This window comes from Bos grunniens, chromosome 5, assembly GCF_055505025.1.
Source record: "Bos grunniens cultivar Pamir isolate PY7600 chromosome 5, Bosgru_T2T1.0, whole genome shotgun sequence".
NCBI lineage: Eukaryota > Metazoa > Chordata > Mammalia > Artiodactyla > Bovidae > Bos > Bos grunniens.
Genome location: NC_141169.1, coordinates 84,978,667 through 85,001,607, shown reverse-complemented (window position 1 = coordinate 85,001,607; position 22,941 = coordinate 84,978,667). Strand labels below are relative to the sequence as shown.

Here is a 22,941-nt window from a genome sequence, read left to right as displayed (position 1 = left end):
GCCTACAGTAACAGGTCTTTGTGGTCGAAAGCCCATAGTTTACATTACTGCTGGCTTTTGGTATTGTACATTCTGTGTGTTTGGACAAATGTATCCTAATGACATACAAATAATGATATGTATCCACCATTATAACCTCATGCTGAGTATTTTCACTACCCTGAAAATCCTCTGTGCTCTGCCCATTCATCTCACCCTCTCTGCTAACCTCTGGCAACCCCTAGTCTTTTCACTGTCTCCCTGGTTTTGCCTATTCCTAAGTGTCATATCATTGGAATTATAGTGTGCAGCCTCTTCAGATTGGCTCTTTCACTTAGTAACAGGCATTTATGTTTCCTCTGTGTCTCTTCAGGGCTTGTTAGCTCATTTCTTTTTAATGCTAAGTAATATTCCTTTGTCTGGATGTGGCACAGTTTATTTATCCTTTCATCTGTTGGAGGGCATCTTGGGTACTTTCAAGTTTTGGCAGTTATGAATAAAGCTGCTGCAAATACCCGTGTGCAGGTGTTGTGTGCACATAGTTTATAACTCCTCTGGGTCAGTACCAGGGAGAACAGTTGCAGGATTGTATGGGAAGAGTATATTTAGTTTTATAAGAAAACCACCGGACCGCCCTCTAAAGTGACCGCGTCATCTTGCATTCCCACCAGCAGTGAATGAGTTCCTGTTGCTCCACAGTCTCACCAGCATCCGGTGGTGTCTGTTTCAGATTTGGGCCATTCTAATAGGCATATAGTGGATCTTGTTGTGTTCGTTTGCATTTCCATGATGACATACAGTGTAGAACAGAAGTCTCCAACCTTTTTGGCACCAGGGACTGGTTTTGTGGAAGATAGTTTTGCCACAGACTGGGACAGGTGTCGGGGGGGATGCTTTCCAGATGATTCTCGTAAGGAGTGGGCAACCTAGATCCCTCACACGCATAGTTCACCATAAGATTCGAGCTCCTATGAGAATGTAATGCCATGCAGAACCATAGGAGGCAGAGCTCAGCTCAGGTGGTAATGCATATGATGGGCATTGGCTGTAAATACAGATGAAGCTTTGCTTGCTCAGTTCAGTTCAGTCACTCAGTTGTGCCCGACTCTTTGCGACCCCATGGACTGCAGCACGCCAGGCTTCCCTGTCCATCACCAACTCCCAGAGCCTACTCAAACTCACGTCCATCGAGTCAGTGACGCCATCCAACCATCTCATCTTCTGTCATCCCCTTCTCCTCCTGCCCTCGATCTTTCCCAGCATCAGGGTCTTTTCCAATGAGTCCATTCTTTGCATCAGATGGCCAAACAATTGGAGTTTCAGCTTCAGCATCATTCCTTCCAATGAATACTCAGGATTGATCTCCTTTAGGAATGACTGGTTGGATCTCCTTGCTGTCCGAGGGACTCTCAAGAGTCTTCTCCAACACCACAGTTCAAAAGCATCAGTTCTTCAGTGCTCAGCTTTCTTTATAGTCCAACTCTCACATCCATACATGACTACTGGAAAAACCATAGCCTTGACTAGATGGACCTTTGTTGGCAAAATAATGTCTCTGCTTCTTAATATGCTGTCTAGCATACAACTTTTCTTCCAAGGAGCAAGCGTCTTTTAATTTCATGGCTGCAGTCTCCATCTGCAATGATTTTGGAGCCCCCCAAAATAAAGTCTCTCACTGTTTCCATTGTTTCCCTATCTATTTGCCATGAAGTGATGGGACCAGATGCCATGATCTTAATCTTCTGAATGTTGAGCCTTAAGCCAACTTTTTCACTCTTCTCTTTCATTTTCATCAAGAGGCTCTTTGGTTCTTCTTCACTTTCTACCCAGCACTTACCTCCTGCTGTGCAACTCAGTTCCTAACAGACGATGAACTGGTACCAGTCTAGGGACTGGGGACCCCTGGTGTAGAGCATCTTTTCATATATTGGTTAGGCATTTTCACATAAAAACATTCTGTTTCAATGGGGAGAAAGTGGTGGTCTTACCCCATCTTATTGATGTGGAAGTTAGGGAGAGATGGCTGAAATCAGTCATTTGGGGGAGAGAAGGCCTTCTAGTCAGGAGAGCCACTGCTGAGAGTGGCTCAGGAGAGCCGCTCCGTGCCAGAGGCTGTGTTTGGGGGGCTTCAGAGCACAGACTGCAGTAGCAGGACTGGGCATGTGTGCTGACTGCTGTTTGCTAGCAGGGGGATGGGGGGTGTTGTGCATGGTGGCAGGGGTCTGGGTTGTAAGCTGTCTAACCACCCCATGTCTCTTACGTCATCAGAAAATCAGGGATTAGGAAAGGAAATGGCAACCCACTCCAGTATTCTTGTCTGGGGAATCCCATGGACAGAGGAGCCTGGTGGGCTACAGTCCATGGCATCGCAAAGAGTTGGGCACAACTTAGCAACTGAACAACAGCATACAATCAGCCAGATTGTGATTTGGGGAAATAGTTCTGGATAGAAATGTGGCATAAAATGGAGAGTGAAATGACCTAGCAATATGGAATATAGAGCTTTGTAAGAAATTAAAATTTGTGTATAGAATAGTAGTTGCAAATATTCAAACAATAAAGTCTGTGGCTAAAAGAAAATGAGAGATTCTTATGAATTAATGAAAGTAAATGAAATAATATGCATAAAGTACTTCGAACAGTGGCTTGACACAGAAAAGGCTGTAAACTGTTGAGAGAAACACCAGAAGAAACAGACAGTTCTCCTGGTTTCTAGCGTGTAGTGAGCCTGCCCTCAGTCTGAAAGGGCTGAAATACTTCCACCTAGTCTGGTTTCCCCAGCATCCCAATCTGGGTTCTCCCTGCACCAGGAAGGTGGGTGTGGCCTTGATGATTGACATGCATCAGGTCCTCCTGTGGTCTTCCAATGCCAGAGGGATGTTGCCAGTGAACAGACACTCAGCTGCACTCATTCCCCAGAGCTGGCCCTGCAGATGAGACCCTGAGGCCCAGGGAGGTTCTGACTGTTCCAAAGTCACTTCAGCAGAGCTGGGGGAGGGTGTGGGCTGTGCTGCCTCTAGGACGTGCAGAGGACAAGGCCAGTTTCCTCTTTGGAGCCCTGAATTCATACAGTGCATGTGACCTTGCGCTTCTTGGGTCAGCAGGGCCATCGGAACTCCTGGATTCCATGTACCCTTTGGGGCCTTTTGAGATGCAGACTGTGCACAGCATGCCAGGGCAGCTTGCCTTTTAGGGGAGCCCCTCTGCCCTCCTAACCCAGCTTCTTTCTAAAATGTGTGGAGATGAGGTACCCATTGGCTTATTCTCTGAGTTCCCCTCGTGTCTGACCTGTGGTCATTGGCTTCTCACAACTCTGATGAAGTTCTCTGCGGCTTGCTGCTGCTTCTGTTGGCTTTAATAATTTCCCCTTCTTTATCCTCTTTCCCCTCTTGTAGCCCTTGTGTGTTTCTGCCATTTTCCACACCTGGGAGTTCATCACTACACAGCGAGCTGGTATGAACTGGAACAAGGTCTGAGTTGAATCCATCATAGGTGCTATGATCTGTGCAGTCTCCTCTCTCAGCTTTCTTTTAACTAGCCTGGAGCCACAGTGGACATTATTGACACAGCATTGTAGTCAACACCATGTGCTGTCAGCAAGGGGGGAGAGTACATCAGAAGTGGACCACAAATGTGGGAGATAGTAACTCCAAAACCAATCTAAGGATATCCCTTCTTTAAGACATTCAGGCAAGAAATGATTAGGTTTCAGAAATAGACGAAGTGTAATCCACATAAGTGCCTGGCATAAGTAGTGTTTAAACATACTCTTTTAAAAGATACTCTTTTCTTCAGCATGCTGCTGCTGTTGCTAAGTCGCTTCAGTGGTGTCCGACTCTGTGCGACCCGATAGATGGCAGCCTATCAGGCTCCACCGTTCCTGGGATACTCCAGGCAAGAACACTGGAGTGGGTTGCCATTTTCCTGCTCCAATGCATGAAAGTGAAAAGTGAAAGTGAGGTCGCTCAGTCGGTCCAATTCTTAGCTTCAGAAATCAGATCAGTCGCTCAATCATGTCCAACTCTTTGCAACCCCATGAATTACACCACGCCAGGCACCTTGTCCATCACCAACTCCCGGAGTTCACTCAAACTCACGTCCATCGAGTCAGTGATGCCATCCAGCCATCTCATCCTCTGTCGTCCCCTTCTCCTCCTGCCCCCAATCCCTCCCAGCATCAGAGTCTTTTCCAATGAGTCAACTCTTCGCATGAGGTGGCCAAAGTACTGGAGTTGCAGCTTTAGCATCATTCCTTCCAAAGAAATCCCAGGGCTGATCTCCTTCAGAATGGACTGGTTGGATCTCCTTACAGTCCAAGGGACTCTCAAGAGTCTTCTCCAACACCACAGTTCAAAAGCATCAATTCTTCGGCGCTCAGCCTTCTTCACAGTCCAACTCTCACATCCATACATGGCCACAGGAAAAACCATAGCCTTGACTAGACGGACCTTTGTTGGCAAAGTAATGTCTCTGCCTTTGAATATGCTATCTAGGTTGGTCATAACTTTCCTTCCAAGGAGTAAGCGTCTTTTAATTCCATGGCTGCAGTCACCATCTGCAGTGATTTTGGAGCCCAGAAAAATAAGTCTGGCACTGTTTCCACTGTTTCCCCACCTATTTCCCATGAAGTGGTGGGACCGGATGCCATGATCTTCGTTTACTGAGTGTTGAGCTTTAAGCCAACTTTTTCACTCTCCTCTTTCACTTTCATCTAGAGGCTTTTGAGTTCCTCTTCACTTTCTGCCATAAGGGTGGTGTCATCTGCATATCTGAGGTTATTGATATTTCTCCCAGCAATCTTGATTCCAGCTTGTGTTTCTTCCAGTCCAGCGTTTCTCATGATGTACTCTGCATATAAGTTAAATAAGCAGGGTGACAATATACAGCCTTGACGTACTCCTTTTCCTATTTGGAACCAGTCTGTTGTTCCATGTCCAGTTCTAACTGTTGCTTCCTGACCTGCATACAGATTTCTCAAGAGGCAGATCAGGTGGTCTGGTATTCCCATCTCTTTCAGAATTTTCCACAGTTTGTTGTGATCCACACAGTCAAAGGCTTTGGCATAGTCAATAAACCAGAAATAGATGTTTTTCTGGAACTCTCTTGCTTTTTCCATGATCCAGCGGATGTTGGCAATTTGATCTCTGGTTCCTCTGCCTTTTCTAAAACCAGCTTGAACATCAGGAAGTTCACGGTTCACATATTGCTGAATCCTGGCTTGGAGAATTTTGAGCATTACTTTACTAGCATGTGAGATGAGTGCAATTGTGCGGTAGTTTGAGCATTCTTTGGCATTGCCTTTCTTTGGGATTGGAATGAAAACTGACCTTTTCCAGTCCTGTGGCCACTGCTGAGTTTCCCAAATTTGCTGGCATATTGAGTGCAGCACTTTCACAGCATCATCTTTCAGGATTTGGAACAGCTCAACTGGAATTCCATCACCTCCACTAGCTTTGTTCGTAGTGATGCTTTCTAAGGCCCACTTGACTTCACATTCCAGGATGCCTGGCTCTAGGTCAGTGGTCACACCATCGTGATTATCTGGGTCATGAAGATCTTTTTTGTACAGTTCTTCTGTGTATTCTTGCCATCTCTTCTTAATATCTTCTGCTTCTGTTAGGTCCATACCATTTCTGTCCTTTATCGAGCCCATCTTTGCATGAAATGTTCCTTTGGTATCTCTGATTTTCTTGAAGAGATCTCTAGTCTTTGCCACTCTGTTGTTTTCCTGTATTTCTTTGCATTGATCGCTGAAGAAGGCTTTCTCATCTCTTCTTGCTATTCTTTGGAACTCTGCATTCAGATGCTTATATCTTTCCTTTTCTCCTTTGCTTTTCACTTCTCTTCTTTTCACAGCTATTTGTAAGGCCTCCCCAGACAGCCATTTTGCTTTTTTGCACTTCTTTTCCATGGGGATGATCTTGATCCCTGTCTCCTGTACAATGTCACAAACCTCAGTCCATAGTTCATCAGGCACTCTTATCTATCAGATCTAGTCCCTTAAATCTATTTCTCACTTCCACTGTATAATCATAAGGGATTTGATTTAGGTCATACCTGAATGGTCTAGTGGTTTTCCCTACTTTCTTCAATTTAAGTCTGAATTTGGCAACAAGGAGTTCATGGTCTGAGCCACAGTCAGCTCCTGGTCTTGTTTTTGCTGAATGTATAGAGCTTCTCCATCTTTGGCTGCAAAGAATATACTCAGTCTGATTTCGGTGTTGACTATCTGGTGATGTCCATGTATAGAGTCTTCTCTTGTGTTGTTGGAAGAGGGTGTTTGCTATGACCAGTGCATTTTCTTTGCAAAACTCTATTAGTCTTTGCCCTGCTTCATTCCTTATTCCAAGGCCAAATTTGCCTGTTACTCCAGGTGTTCCTTGACTTCCTACTTTTGCATTCCAGTCCCCTATAATGAAAAGGACATCTTTTTTGGGTGTTAGTTCTAAAAGGTCTTGTAGGTCTTCCTAGAACCGTTCAACTTCAGCTTCTTCAGCATTACTGGTTGGGGCATAGACTTGGATTACTGTGATATTGAATGGTTTGCCTTGGAAACAAACAGAGATCATTCTGTCATTTTTGAGATTACATCCAAGTACTGCATTTCGCACTCTTTTGTTGACCATCATGGCTACTCCATTTCTTCTGAGGGATTCCTGCCCGCAGTAGTAGATAAAATGGTCATCTGAGTAAAATTCACCCATTCCAGTCCATTTTAGTTTGCTGATTCCTAGAATGTCAACATTCACTCTTGCCATCTCTTGTTTGACCACTTCCAGTTTGCCTTGATTCATGGACCTGACATTCCAGGTTCCTAAGCAATATTGCTCTTTACAGCATCGGACCTTGCTTCTATCACCAGTCACATCCACAACTGGGTATTCTTTTTGCTTTGGCTCCATCCCTTCATTCTTTCTGGAGTTATTTCTCCACTGATCTCCAGTAACATATTGGGCACCTACTGATCTGAGGAGTTTCTCTTTCAGTATCCTATCATTTTGCCTTTTCATACTGTTCATGGGGTTCTCAAGGCAAGAATACTGAAGTGGTTTGCCATTCCATTCTCCAGTGGACCACATTCTGTCAGATCTGTCCACCATGACCCGCCAATCTTGGGTTGCCCCACGGGCATGGCTTAGTTTCATTGAGTTAGACAAGGCTGTGGTCCTAGTGTGATTAGATTGACTAGTTTTCTGTGAGTATGGTTTCAGTGTGTTTGCCCTCTGATGCCCTCTTGCAACATCTACCATCTTACTTGGGTAAAAGCATTGGGTAAGGGCATTCCTAGCTTAATGTAGCCTTATTGCTTATACTTTTCTTTGTTTTGAAATGCCATTTATTAAAGATTAACGTAATTTTGAAATAGTGCAATTTAGGAAATTAGGTAATTGTTTAAAGTGTACTTGAACATGCCAACATACTATAGTAATTTTCAATGTTAGTAGTAGAATATTCTTTGCTCTTTTTATTTTTGTTTTTTTTAAAACACAGGCTAAAAATTTTCTACCTTCCCTTATTTTAAATGAAGAATGAAAATCATTGTCACTTGAAATTAATTCACACTATTTAAAAAAGAAATCCCTCATGTTTAGTCACTAAGTCACGTCCAACTCTTTCCAGCCCCATAGACTGTAGCCCGCCAGACTCCTCTGTCCATGGGATTCTGCAGGCAAGAATACTGGTATGGGGTTGCCATTTTCTCTTCCAGGAGATCTTATCAAACCCACATCTCTTGTGGCTCCTGCATTGGCAGGCAAATTCTTTACCACTGAACCACCTAGGTAGGGGCTTTTTAAAATTAGTTCTCTTGAGACCGTTAGGGAAAAAAATGGGAGAAACTTTAAAACATCCATACGAACAAGCTTCTAGTCAGAACCGTCAGGTCTTTAAAAACAACCTTGGGATTTTTCCTGTTGTCTGGTAGCAGTATTGAACAGATGGTTAGTTGATAACAATCCAGCTGAATAATGAAATCTGATAAGCTAGGAAGAGGTTAACTAGATCAATCTGTAGTATTTAGGAAAATTTTCAGGGTGATTGGGGAGTGGTAGTTGAAATCAGTATTTGAGCTTTCACTTATATTAATGCAAAAATAAAGCCACAAGTTTGTTAGTTAAAAATTGTTTTCTTTCAGTTAAAAAAATTCCCCTCCTCCAGTCTCCCCCACCAGTCCTTCCTTGTAGGGAGAAAAGGAAAAGAGAAATTTGTCAGCTGGCTGCCTGCATTGCCACCTCAGGAAATAGCATGTCAAATTCCTGCTTTATCTAGACCCTCCTCCTGGCCTGCCCTTCATCCTCGTTTATTGAGTGTGCTAGATTTGGTGCTAGGTGCTGGGCCTATAAGGAAGAAACGAGACAGAATTCATGATGCAGGAGGGACATGGGTCTGACAAATAACACAACAGACTGTGGAAGCTGCCAAAGAATCTTTTCATTGTGTTCAGAGAAATTGTTATCTGCTGATAACAATTTACAACTTTATCAGGTGTTGGTTTTTTTTTTAAACCTTTGTTAGTTTACTTCATTTAAATTAAAGGCCAGTTAATTTCTTATGAGTTTGTGCCAGTCTTGGAGGAGTTATAGGGGTTCAGAAGGGTATAGCAATTCCACCTAAATTCTTCTGAAAATCACTGTGCCTTCCCAGAGCCTTGCACTTTCTGAGCAGTGGCAAAGACAGCTTTCTGATATGGCCTTTGCCGAAGAAGCCTGTTTCTGCTTCCTTTTCTATTCTTCAGGTCTTTTTCCTACCTAACATTTCTCTCCCATTGGTTTCCTCTTAAAACGTTAATCCAACCACGTGTTCCGCCCTAATCACTGGGCCACACCAGTCATCCTACGGTTCTTTTCTCAGTGCTCCCTTGATGGAGTTCTTTCTTGTGTCTCGGTGTCACAGTCTTCTGGTAAGTGTTCTATAGGGAAACGCAGCTTCTATCAGCGGGGTTATGTTTGTCCTTTCATCTGGATGCATTTAACAGTGTTCTTGGTTTGGGGCCAACTCAAGCTAGAGTTAAGGATCTTCAGTAAAGACACCTAGATAATTTGAGACTACTTTCTACAAACTCTGCAGTTGATCTTCTGAAAATAACTCTTCAACAGTACATGAGTTGTGAACTTCCAGATGTTCAACCTGAATTTAAAAAAGGCAGAGGAACCAGAGATTAAATTGCCAACATCCTTTGTGGGTGTGCCTTAGTCACTCAGTCCTATCTGACTCTTTGCAACCCCATGGATCATTGAAAAAGCAAGAGTTCCAGAAAAACATCTACTTCTGCTTTATTGACTTCACCAAAGCCTTTGTGTGGATCACAACAAACTGTGGAAAATTCTTCAAGAGATGGGACCACCTTACCTGCCTCCTGAGAAATCTGTATACAGGTCAAGAAGCAACAGTTAGAACTGGACATGGAACAGTGGACTGCTTCCATATTGGGGAAGGAGTATATCAAGGCTGTATATTGTCACCCTGCTTATTTAACTTATATGCAGAGTGCATCATGAGAAATGCCAGGCTGGATGAAGCACAAGCTGGAATCAAGATTGCTGGGAGAAATATCAATAACCTCAGATATGCAGATGACACCACCCTCATGACAGAAAGCGAAGAAGAACTAAAGAGCCTCTTGATGAAAGTGAAAGAAGAGAGTGAAAAAGTTGGCTTAAAACTCAACATTCAAAAAACTAAGCTTGTTGCATCTGGTCTCATCACTTCATGGCAAATAGATGGGGGAACAATGGATACAGTGAGAGACTATATTTTTGGGCTCCAAAATCACTGCATATGGTGACTACACCCATGAAATTAAAAGATGCTTGCTCCTTGGAAAACAAGGTACAACCAACCTAGATAGCATATTAAAAAGCAGAGACATTACTTTCCCAACAAAGGTCCATCTAGTCAAAGCTATGGTTTTTCTAGTAGTCATGTTTGGATGTGAGAGTTAGACTGTAAAGAAAGCTAAGTGCCAAAGAATTGATGCTTTTGAACTGTGGTGTTGGAGAAGACTCTTGAGAGTCCCTTGGACTGCAAGGAGATCAAATCATAAAGGAAATCAGTCCTGAATATTCACTGGAAAGACTGATACTGAAGCTGAAGCTTCAACATTTTGGCCACCTGATGCAAAGAACTGATTCATTGGAAAAGACCCTGATGCTGGGAAAGATTGAAGGCAGGAGAAGAAGGAGACAAAAGAGGAAGAGATGGTTGGATGGCATCAAAGACTCAATGGACATGAGTTTGAGCAAGTTTTGGGAGTTGGTGATGGACAGGGAAGCCTGGCGTGCTACAGCCCATGGGGTCACAAAGAGTCGGACACAGCTGAGCAAACTGAGCTGTTACTTGGGCTTCCAGGTCGCTCAAGTGGTAAAGCATCCACATACCAATGCAGGAGCCACAGGATACATGGGTTCAACTATTTAAAAGACATTAACTGGGTTCAAATCATATTGTCTAATCTTTGTGACAATTTGTCACATCTTTGTCATCTAGGGACTTCACATCTTAATATGAAAAAGCTAAGAAAATTTACAGCAATAATACAAGTAGAAAGACTTATTTCACAAAAACTCCCTGAATATCTCCTAGGATATGAACTCTACTGTAGGCTTTTTTTACAAGTCTCTTTAATACTTCCAAAACATTTATTTGGTGGTATTACTACTACATATTGGGTTGGCCAACACAATATTAGTTACATCTCACAAAAAACTGCACAGTTGATAGAATGAAATTCATTTGTAAATTTACCTTCATAATTTCTTTACTGTATTTTTTTTTTTTTTACCATCTGAGCCACCAGGGAAGCCCCAAGAATACTGGAGTGGGTTGCTAGTCCCTTCTCTAGGGGATCTTCCCAACCCAGGGACTGAACCTGGGTCTCCTGCATTACATACAGGCAGATTCTTTACCATCTGAGCCACCAGAAAAGCCCCTTAAATTTCTGCTGTATTTTAAATATAGTAAGGAGTTAGTAAATGTTTATTAAAATTGAATAATTATTTTTATTGTTACTACCATTGCCCTCTGCTTTACAAACTAATATAGCTGATAGCCTCATAATGGATTCATTTCCATAGAAAATCTCCATCACTGTTTATGTAGTCATGTTATTGTTTTAATATTTCATATGGAATATGTAGAACCCAAGATACATTCCTTACTACCTTTGCATGTTGCTCTTAGCAGAGCTGATGATTCAAAGATGTGGGACATCTGTGAGCTTTGGTATCAAAAAGGAAAAAAAAACTGAATGTTCCTACCTTTCTTTTATTAGAAAAAATTAGGAATTTAGGAGAATTTCTGATTTTTGTATTTGTGGTTTTATTTTGTGAAAACAAAGGGATAGCACTTAGGAAAATGTGCCATCACATTTTATTTACAGTTGAATATTTACATTTGAATGTTAGATGGCTTTCTTTTTTCAGTAAGAAGGAATGTGCTTTTTGAACTTCCTGGCATCTTGGAGAGTAGAGAGTAGCTTCCTTTAGGCTTTTTCTTATATCACCTGTGAGACTTGAATAGGCAGTGATAAGCTCTTTTCTGATTTCTACAGTAATAAAAATGCCCCTGCTGTCCATTTATTATCCATCCTGGTGGACCTAGTTTGGGAGAAGAGAATATATCCAACAATTAATCACCAGTTGTGCAGAGACATCTATTAATACAAGCAAATGAAGTGCCTGCCTTCTTGGGGGAAAAATTTTTTTTTTTTTTTTTTTGCATTTTCTGCATTCTAATGGGAAAAAAAGGCAACACCTCTTAGAAACTGGAATTTACTTTGCTCTTGAGTTATCCTTAATAATCCTGTTTTGCTTGGACTCAGTATATAAGAATTGCAACATCCTGATGCGTGCATGCACAGTCACTTAATCATGTCTGACTCTTTGCGACCCCATGGGCTGTAGCCCACCACTCTCCTCTGTCCATGGCATTATCCTGGCAAGAATACTGGAGTGGCTTGCCATTTACTACTCCAGGCAATCTTCCTGATCCAGGGGTTGCATCTCGTGTGACTTCTGCATTGACAGGCAGATTCTTTACCCTAAATCACCTGGAAAGCCCATAATATCCTGATACTGTTCATTTCTCAAGAGGCAGGTCAGGTGGTCTGGTATTCTGATCTCTTTCAGAATTTTCCACAGTTTATTGTGATCCACACAGTCAAAGGCTTTGGCATAGTCAACAAAGCAGAAATAGATGTTTTTCTGGAACTCTCTTGCTTTTTCCATGATCCAGCAAATGTTGGCAATTTGATCTCTGGTTCCTCTGCCTTTTCTAAAACCAGCTTGAACATCAGGAAGTTCACGGTTCACGTATTGCTGAAGCCTGGCTTGGAGAATTTTGAGCATTACTTTACTAGCATGTGAGATGAGTGCAATTGTGCAGTAGTTTGAGCATTCTTTGGCATTGCCTTTCTTTGGGATTGGAATGAAAACTGACCTTTTCCAGTCCTGTGGCCACTGCTGAGTTTTCCATTCTGAAAGAGATCAGCCCTGGGATTTCTTTGGAAGGAATGATGCTGAAGCTGAAACTGCAGTACTTTGGCCACCTCATGCGAAGAGTTGACTCATTGGAAAAGACTCTGATGCTGGGAGGGATTGGGGGCAGGAGGAGAAGGGGACGACAGAGGATGAGATGGCTGGATGGCATCACTGACTCGATGGACGTGAGTCTGAGTGAACTCTGGGAGTTGGTGATGGACAGGGAGGCCTGGCATGCTACGATTCATAGGGTCGCAAAGAGTCAGACACCACTGAGCAGCTGAACTGAACTGACTGTGTTCATTTACATCAACAACTTCTGTTTGCATTCTTACGAGCTAATTTAAATAAAGGCTGTTTGGGTGACAGTATCTGTTGCTGCATAACAAGTTGCCAGAAACTTAGGGACTTAAGCATTTTATCTCACCTAGTTTCTTTGTATTAGGAAGTCAGGAAAATCCTAGGGGGGAAGCTGGGCCTCAGGATGTTTCATGAGGTTGCAGCCCAGATTTCTTCCTGTGCTGTAAGTGGTCCACAGGAAGGCTTGACTGGAACTGGAAGATCTTCTGCCAAGGTGGTTTCCTCACAAGCCTAGCAAACTTGATCTGATTTTTGGCAGGAAGCCAGTCATGTACAGATGTGAGAGTTGGACCATAAAGAAGGCTGAGCACAGAAGAACTGATGCTTTCAAACTCTGGTCCTGGAGAAGACTCTTGAGAGTCCCTTGGACTGCAAGGAGGTCATACCTGTCAATCCTAAAGGAAATCAACCCTAAATGTTCGTTGGAAGGACTGATAAAGAAGCTGAAGCTTCAGTACTTTGGCCATCTGATGCGAAGAGCTGACTCATTGGAAAAGACCCTCATGCTGGGAGAGATAGAAGGCAAAAGGAGAAGGGAGCAGCAGAGGATGAGATGGTTAGATAACATCTGGACTCAATGGACATGAATCAGAGTAAACTCTGGGAGACAGTGAAGGACAGGGAAGCCTGGCGTGCTGCAGTCCATGGGGTCACAGATTCGGACACTACTTGATATATGGCAAAACCAATACAATATTGTAAAGTTAAAAAATAAAATAAAAATTAAAAAATGTCAATTTTAGAAACTACTTTTCAAGTACCCACTTCCCAATTCCAAAAGACTTGCTTAAAAGCAAAGCTAAAAAGAGTGATGAGGCTTTAAAGAAAAGAAGATAGATGGGGAAAGAAATTCTGAATTAGATAAATAAGAATCCCTTTGCCAGCCAAACTACATATAGCTAGCTTCTAAGTCCAAGGTGGAAATCAGGGTGATTAGTCCATTTCACCTCTTCTCATGTGGCTCTGAATTTGCCACCCAGTTCTCTGCCAGCCCTCTCTCCCAGCAGGGTGGACCCTTCCTTGCTTTTTGGACAATGTCACAATCCGCGGACATGCTCTTTTACCAAAGGGGTGTTAGCTTCAAATCTGTGTCTGTCTTATAGCTCCTTGAGGAGGTAGGTAGGTCTTGTTGAAGCCAGAAGGCTCTAACCCATCTGATAGAAGATGATGAAGCAGGAATTCTATGGTATCTAGTTGGCTTAAAGCCTGTTCATTTTCATTAGAAAATATTTTAATGTGAATGCTACTCTTTTCTTTAAAACTTAGAAGCATGCACTAATGCGCCTCTGCACTTGGAGCTGTAACACCATGGAAAAAGTAACCTGAAAATGAAGGGCACTTTTACAACAGCTATTGACTTAATATGAAGTACTCGACTAGTAACCAGATTTGGAAGCAATGTCTCCACGCAGGGGTGTAGAAGCTGAACAGGGAGAACCCAGTGCTCTCTGGAAGAGGGAAGTTTGGACTAATTTTCCCTTCCTCGGCTGTGTTTGGAATGTATATATATCTGATAGCTTGCCTCAGATTTGGGGTCCACCAGATAGTTCTATACTGTTTCTAATTTGATACTTTGTTTTATGTCATAGCTAAGACTTTAAGGACTATCAACTTTTGGGGGGTGGTATTTCCTATTCATAATAAAAGTAGTTGGGTGTTTTGGTATATTTTTAAAAAGTATCATTAGTGGAACATGGTCTTGTTACTAAAGTCAACCTTGCTATAAATAAACACAGAAACGTCTGCAAAAGGCATGGTCTGAATGTGGCAGACATAAGAATTGCGTCAATTCCCATCTTGTGGCCAAGATTTCTTTCTTTGGCTTTCTTTATAACTAATGTCATGGCAGAGTTTCACATTCTCACAGTATTAGGCAAGTGAATGGTCAAAAGAACTGGTGCCAAGCCACCCTGTTTCTTAGGTTAGCCAGTGGTTGTCATTTGTACTCACCAAGGAAGAATGTGGCATGTTTTTGTTTTTATTTTTTAAAGACTGAAAACCCCAAGTTCTCCCCTTCCGCTTCATTTTTAGACCCTGGCTTTAGGCAATTTTCCAAATGTCTAACTGCTTAACTGCTTTCAAGAAATTATTGTGGTATTTCAGAGAACTTTGCTCAGGAGAAAAAGAAGGCACAACATCTTTCCTAGAACACCATGGGCCCATCAAATGACCTTTTAGAGAAACAACGAAAATTCCTCTTTCAAAGGCACACTAATTGAAACCAAACCAATCTAGCCCACAAGCATTGCAGTCAGATGACCAGCGGGGAGTGCCCACGAGGGGAGGAAAAACTCCTTTTGGAAAAACCATTTGAAGCTCAAAGCTGGTGTATTTTTCTCTTTCATTAAAAGTTAAAATGGGAATGATTTAGCATGTCTAAGTTAAAAGTTAGCCAGGATTCTAAGAACACTGTGGACCTTTTCAGGTGCCTGCGTAGCTCCTCCTAGAATACCTGTCTGGTGCTCCGCCCTTCCTCAAGACTACCTCACACTGCTCCCAGCTGGGGACCCCAGCCCTAGAAGGTGAGTCGGCAAGTTTGTACTCCATTCCTGCATCCTAGAAGACTACCGCTTCCAGTGGCTTTTTAAAGAATAATTTTCAAAGTTTTGAGCGACTTTCAGAGCTTGTGTTCACTAACAAATCATTTGTACACCCTTTATTTAAATAAGTACGAAGCGTGGTTAGCAATAGTATCTTTTGTCTCACTGCCTTATAAATTCTAGATTCCAACTTGGAATCTGAGGCAAAATTTTGCAATTCTTGGGCTTCCTGAGCACTATACTATTAATGCTTTAAACTTGGCAATTTCTTTTAAAACAGATAAGTAACTTCTAACAGTCGAAGATTAGAAGATCTTGGTAAGTCTGAAATATATCCTATAGTTTGAGTTTCCATCTGAATGTGATAGTATCAATAATTGGCTTCATTAAATAACGGGGCACAAAAGCCCCTGAGGAGGGAATATACAACTATTTCCCACTTGCTTTTTGTATGTCAATGTGTATGGTCTCTTGTCTCTTGAACATTAAGGTGACTTATTGGTCTCAAGAGGGGAAATAATTTGACCTTGTTTGTAGTCAGTGAATCACTTACAAATAAACTGTTCACATGTTACAGGTGAATAAACTCTTTAAGGGCACCAACCAGCATGCTGTCATATAAATTCCTTAGTCCCTCATTTACAAAAGTTATGTGCTTGCATTTTTGCCTAGATGATGAGTTTTGAAGGTCTCCTATAAATTAATTTCCCCTTAGAGCCTTCTAGTAATTGCTAGGCTGTGGAAGGAGTGGATTTCTAAGACCACAAGTTCACATCTGCATCGGTTCAGTTCTCTTGTGGACTCTTCTGCATTGCTCTGGCATTAGCAAAAACCATGACTAGAAGGCTCCAAGAGTTGAGAATGAAGGATAGTCTGGTTGTAATAAGGTAAATTCATTATATTCATGTGAGCACTGAAAAATCCTAGTTGAGCCCTGCAATTTGTAATATAGTCAAAAGAAAAAAACCAAGAGACACAGATGTGAAGAACAGACTTTTGGACTCTGTGGGAGAAGGCGAGGGTGGGATGATTGAGAGAATAGCATTGAAACATGTATATTATCATATGTGAAATAGATTGCCAGTCCAGGTTCTATGCATGAGACAGGGTGCTCAGGGCTGGTACACTGGGATGACCCTGAGGGATGGGATGGGGAAGGAGGTGGGAGGGAGGGTCAGGATGGGGAACACATGTACACCCATGGCTGATTCATGTGAATGTATGGCAAAACCACCATAATATTGTAAAGTAATTAGCCTCCAATTAAAATTTAAGAAAATAAAAATAAAGCATATGCTTTATTTTAAAGTGGGCATGATCAAAAAAATAAAAAAGAAGAAATAATTTAAAAAAAAGCATAAGGAAGAATTGTATTGTATTATGTAGCTCCATTGACTTAAGTTCTCTCCATGATTGTATCATCACTTAAATTTTAGTTTTAGCTCCTATTACTGACAGAACTGTTCTACAGGTCTTTCTCTTACACATTCATTATTTTCTATACAGGAGGATTGATGTTTAAGTTACACCATGAAGGAACTGTGCTTCAGGTTTAACTTTTAAGGATTGTATACATTTGGATTTGAATGCTTCAGTTATTTTGTTTCTCTTGGAACACTCATACTTATTTACTAATACAAATAGGACAGCAATATGAGTTGCTTGGGGTTGACTGCTGAAGAGTTTTCATTTTTCACTGTTTCTTCTCAAATGCTCAGTAACAGTCTTTGATTCTTGACTTCAAGAGCAAAGAGACCCCTTTAGCATTTAGCATACTGCTGTGTTTTTCTTTTTTAAATAAAGCTTTGTTTGAACTAACAAAACTTTTTTGCCCATGCCGAATACTGAGCCAGCTTACTCACACGAACAGCATATGTGAGTTCCCTAGCCTTCTCAAATGAAGCATGTCATTTTAGTCATGTTAACTTTGATGAGCAGCAAAACCAACTTTGAAATTCTTAGTATTGCTTTATTGTAAAACTACCTCTTTTTTTTTTTAATGCAGCGAGTTTAAATTTTTACTGACTTAAAAATCAGAATAACTCTACTAAATCACATTTCTCCATCACAATGCAATTTCTCCTAAGCCATTATTCTCTTAGAGAATGAAGATAGAGAATAATTCACAGTGTTATTTATCAAAAGGCATCTTTGTTAGTTTTATAAAGTTGAGGCTGTGTGAGACCTAACTATAAAATAAAGCCCATGTTTTGTGTAAAAGATTAGGTGAAACCAAGTTTAGATTTTACAGGTTGCTTATTTATGCTCCTCTTTCTGTTCTAAATAGCACTGTAGTATGCCCTCACCCTCCTTCTCTGGTGCTTTCCTGTAAAAAGCATTAGTGAGGGGAAAATTATGGTAAACAAGGCTTAGCTCTATAATCTTCTTTCAAAACTGCCTTGCAAGTAATTTCCCATAGTTTCTGTAATGAAGCATATGGTGGTAATACGCCCTGTGCCTCTGGTAATGGGGAGCAGTTTCAGAGTACTCTCGGCATTTTATATCTGAAGCTTTGTATGTACCTTTTCAGGTTAGGTGTCCTATCCCCTGTAGATTTAATGGAATTTATTTTTTTATGCTTGTTCTTAGTTTAAGGGTTTAGATGGGGGCATTTTTGTTAAAACTTGTAAAGAGGTGTTTTTTGTTGTTATAGATTGATCCAAACAGCCTTCAGGAGGCTTGAAATGGTCTTGTGGAGAAAGCAACTTGATAGAAGAAGGGGGAATATTTTCTGTAATTTAAGTTGTCATAGTAACCTGCATCAAGGCCTGGAATCCAGGCCTGAAGAATTTCAGTGACAATAAACATTCCAGTTGCATTCATCATCATCTTTTTTTTCTAGGAGAAAGGAGCCGTCTATTGTGACCTAATTATTTCATTTCTGTTTTTAGAAAACGGTTAGCAGTTTGCATTTTTTAGCACTTTTGAAATTTCCCTGGTAGAGTAAAAATGAAAAATGTAGCTGTTTGTATTAGAAGTTGATATTTTTCTGATAATGTATCTCAAGCTATTTCAGATGGCAAGACAGATTCAGTATAATGGTTACTTAATGAAATATGAAAGAAACAGGATTTGCTGAGGATTTGAAGAGATTGCCACACACATTTATTAATGTGCAAGTCTTAAACAGTATTAGAATCTGGTTTTCATGAAGCTGTTATGAATAACATGAAAATGTTATGAATTTCCTAATATCAGATTGTTAATATTTTATGGCATCTTGAACTGTGGTCTTAAACATGAATATATGTTAATAAAGAGGATGAAGGTAATTTTTATTAGCAGAATAGGTTTACTTTGAGAAATTTGTATCTAGATATTATGTTTAGATCTGTCATCTTTTACAAGGAACAGTACGATATTTCTAAAGAGAAAGTTTTTTTTAGGGTTTGCTTCTTTCTTGCCTTCTGCAAGATACTCATTGCTAACCAAAATTATTTGGAGTTAAAAGTGTTCTCCTGAAGCAAGAAATTTTAGAAATAGTGAGGTAAGGATGTGTGTTCCATTCAATTTAGGAAACATGGAAAATAAATTGGAAGATTATGGCTAGTCTCATCTCACAAATATATACACAACGAGCAGTGATGCGATGTAACTGTAGTTACCTAAATGAAAAGCGGTAATGCTTTTGTATATACTTCTCCACATATGTTTGAGAATCTTAAATGGATGATTTTTAAAAAACATAAATCAGTAATATTGGAATTTTATATAGAAAATATATAGAAATATATAGAAATATATAGAATATATATAAAAATATAGAAAGGTAGATTGAGAAAACCTAGTCAATAATTTACTGGGAAAATGTGAAGCAAAATAAAACCACCCCCTATCTCACTGTTGAGAGATATTTCAGCTCTTTCTGTTGTCTGGGAAGTAGCTATAATTTTATAAACAAAATTGGAATCAAGCCGTTGATAGCCAAAATACCAATAATGGTGAAACACAGGATTTTTTTCTCCTATTAGAATAATCAACAAACTAGCTGTCAACATTACTGCCTAAAATATCTTTGAAATACCTAATCAGTATATTAAGAAAAAAGAGCAAGGGAGAAAACGGTTGGAAAGGAGGATAAAATTATTTGTAGATAATGAAAAAAAACCACAAAGACAATCAACTAAAACCAATAGACTGTGGTAAAGTTCCAATGCAAATAATGGAAATATCATGATCTATATAGTAATAATAACCTGTTCCAAAATGTGAGAAAAAAGGAACCCATTCATAGTAGCAACAAAAATTGTGCTGAGAATTAAACTTTGTGAGAACTGCAAGTAGCATATAGGAAGGAAACCATTAACCTTCTTTCAGGATGCAGAGACTCCCTATGGAAGACAATTCATTAATTATTTTCCATCTCTTTACATCGATTTCTAAGTTTAATATAATCAATCAAAATATCAGCAGGAATTTTTTTACAGGTCGGTGATTCTGAATTTCATATTTATAAAATAAATAAGAGCCAAGAAATATTTATATAAAGAATAATAAAGGCGAACTCAGTTCAGTTCAGTCGCTCAGTCGTGTCCAACTCTTTGCAACACCATGAACTGCAGCATGCCAGGCCTCCCTGTCCATCACCAACTGCCAGAGTCTACCCAAACTCATGTCCATTGAGTCAGTGATGCCATCCAACCATCTCATCCTCTGTCGTCCACTTCTCCTCCTGCTCTCAATCTTTCCCAGCATCAGGGTCTTTTCAAATGAGTCAGCTCTTTGCATCAGGTGGCCAAAGTATTGGAGTTTCAGCTTCAACATCAGTCCTTCCAATGAACACTCAGGACTGATCTCCTTTAGGATGGACTGGTTGGATCTCCTTGCAGTCCAAAGGACTCTCAAGAGTCTTCTCCAACACCACAGTTCAAAAGTATCAATTCTTCTGCGCTCAGCTTTCTTTACAATCCAACTCTCACATCCATACATGACTATTGGATAAACCATACCCTTGACTAGACGGACCTTTGTGGACAAAGTAATGTCTCTGCTTTTTAATAAATAGTGATTCAAAAATAGCATGATGTCAAAAATAGCATAAAGTAGAACAATATTTGAAACAGAATAGACAGCCTAGAAGAATGTTATATTAATTAAAAATAACAACTAACAAATATAAAAATGTAGTAATAAATACACTAGAAGAGAATATTCAGAAATAACTGACTTGGGGTTTTTAGGGAAAGATAAACTAAAATACAGATGTAAAGATTTAAAAAGAGAATGATTTATAGATGTAGTTACATTAAAAAATTAAACTTTGCATATGTCAACTCATAAAAAGTATTCTCTCTATGTGTGTGTATGTGTATGTGTGAATATTATTACATATATATTTTTAGAGTTAATACCCGTATGTAAAGAACTCCTTCAAGTCAGTAAGAAAATAAATGCCCAGTTAAAAATTAGTTTGTAGGAACTTCCCTGGTGGTCCAGTAGTTAGGAATTCGCCTGCCAGTGCAGGGGACATGTGTTTGGGTTCGATCCCTGGTCTGGGAACTAAGATCCCACATGCCGCTGGGCAGCTATGGCTGTGCACCACAGCTGCTGAGCCCAGTACTGCAGCCAAGAGCTCATGCGCCAAAACGAGGACCCAGCGCTGCCAAAAATAAATAAGTAAATATTTTTGAAAAAATTAGTTTGTAGCTGTTTTTAGTTTTTTAAGGAACCTCCATACTGTTCTCCATAGTCACTATACAGTGTACATTCCCACAAACAGTGTACAAGGGTTCCCTTTTCTCCACATCCTCTCAAGCATTTACTATACACTTTCTGATGATGGCCATACAGACTGGTGTGAGGTAATATCTCATTGTAGTTTTGATTTGCATTTCTTTAATAATTAGCAATGTTGAGCATCTTTTCTTGTGCCTCTTGGCCCCCTGTATATCTTTGGAGTTTGAGATTGACATGTACACATTACTATATTTAAAATAGATAGCCAACAAGAATCTCTTGTATAACTCTGCTGAATATTCTGTAACAACTTAAAGAAAACTTAGGTTGTATTAAATAGTTCCTAGTGGAACGTTTAAACAAAAATACAAACAGGTGTAGACGTAAAGGTTTGTTCAACTTTAATATCATGTGGTATGAGTGACCTGAATGCAAAATGTAACATAAGCAGACATATGTAATTCCTAATGTTGGCTCTGGGAGAAATAAGAAAGATCACACTGCTCATGTAATGCAACTAGGACACAAACTACTCTGTGGCAGTACTAGAATTTTTTTGTCTACCTATCTACCTGTTTATCTGTAGATAGTTTATTACAGGTTCTCTAAAACAAATATATTTGTATTCAGAAATTTGAAAATAGATTGTTTTTTTTTTTTTTTAAAGTTTGACCATGACTGTGACTGTGTCTGAGATTCATCCTATGCCTTATTGAAAATTTTACTATAAAGACATATTTCTTGAGATGGACTATACACAGAATCAAATATTGAAGGGATCATCAGTCTCTGGGCAGGGCTGAACAGACTGCATTCCCAGGCTGCCATTCATATTAGACTGTGGCATGTACCTGTGTATCTGGGATTGTGCTTTCCCGAAGTGGGACCCAGCATCCCTGGAAATGATAAAGAGCAGTGGGTCCCTATGTTTAAATCTTCTCCCTTTCCTTCTCCCTTTCCCCGTGCCTGTGGTATCAAGTGTCATGGCAGTCTAAATGTTCCAGGATTGATTGCCAGTGACATGGAATCAAACTTAATAAAATCTTTATAGATTGAATGAGAAAATTAGGGTGTTTATTTTAATTTCATAGATACTTTTATTTATGATTTATTTCGGCCCCATTTCCCCATTGACTCTACTTTGTTTACAATGATTATACCTGAGCAAGAAATTTAAGGAATTTTTAGGAAATATACGTATTCTAATCTAGTCTTCATAAACAGTATTGTCCTAACCAGTCTCCCTTCTGTCCCCAGTTCCTTCTTTTCACAGAGCTGCTGTACCTCTCAATGCTGAAGTATTACCTTGTTAATTTACTTGTGCTATTTTTCCTGAATATGACTCTTAATGATGACCTTATATTTTCCAGTAATGCTTATAGATTTGAGGGCACCAGAGCCCCTTTGTGACTATGGATTAACTTCTATATTGAAAGAAATTGCTAACTTAAAGTAATTCAGTAAGTACAAAATGTATAGAAAGGGATAAAATGCAAAATAAGATTACCTCCTTTCATTTTTCATCTTTTAACTAAAAGTAACCACTGTTAACAGTTTCTTGGGTATCTTTGTATGCAAAGAACATGTATTTGTATCTTTCTTTAAATTATATAACAGTTGCTGTGTCTGTGCATGCGCACACATGTGTGTTTGTGTGTATTACACAAGATTCTTTACAAGTTGACTCCTGTTATCACCAGAATAATCTTAAAGGCAAATATGATTGTCAGATTACATGTTGAATATTACAATCAATATTTATTGCTGGTTTGCATTCTTCCATTTGGCTGAGTTTGTAAAAATGAAATTAGTGTGTAATTATGTTAGATTGTCCGCATCTCTTCCTGAATGCACCAGTGACTTTTCTCTTAGTAGAGTCGTTGTCTATGACCTGGTTTCTGTCCCAGTGA

General features: G+C 40.0%; 1 protein-coding gene across 20 annotated transcripts in view; it reads left to right on the top strand.

Moving 5' to 3' along the window:
- RASSF8 (Ras association domain family member 8) overlaps positions 1-22,941 on the top strand; it is a 134,824-nt gene that overhangs the window by 33,378 nt on the left and 78,505 nt on the right. For 9 of the 20 annotated variants that reach the window (XM_086401680.1, XM_086401668.1, XM_086401664.1 and 6 more), the window contains exons 2-3: positions 15,241-15,337; positions 15,636-15,673. The exons of 2 other annotated variants lie outside the window; for them this stretch is intronic. The gene's annotated coding sequence lies outside the window, so the exon portion shown is untranslated. The remainder of the gene's footprint in view (positions 1-15,240; positions 15,338-15,635; positions 15,674-22,941) is intronic. 9 more of the 20 variants (XM_086401673.1, XM_086401666.1, XM_086401679.1 and 6 more) reach the window with 1 other exon arrangement.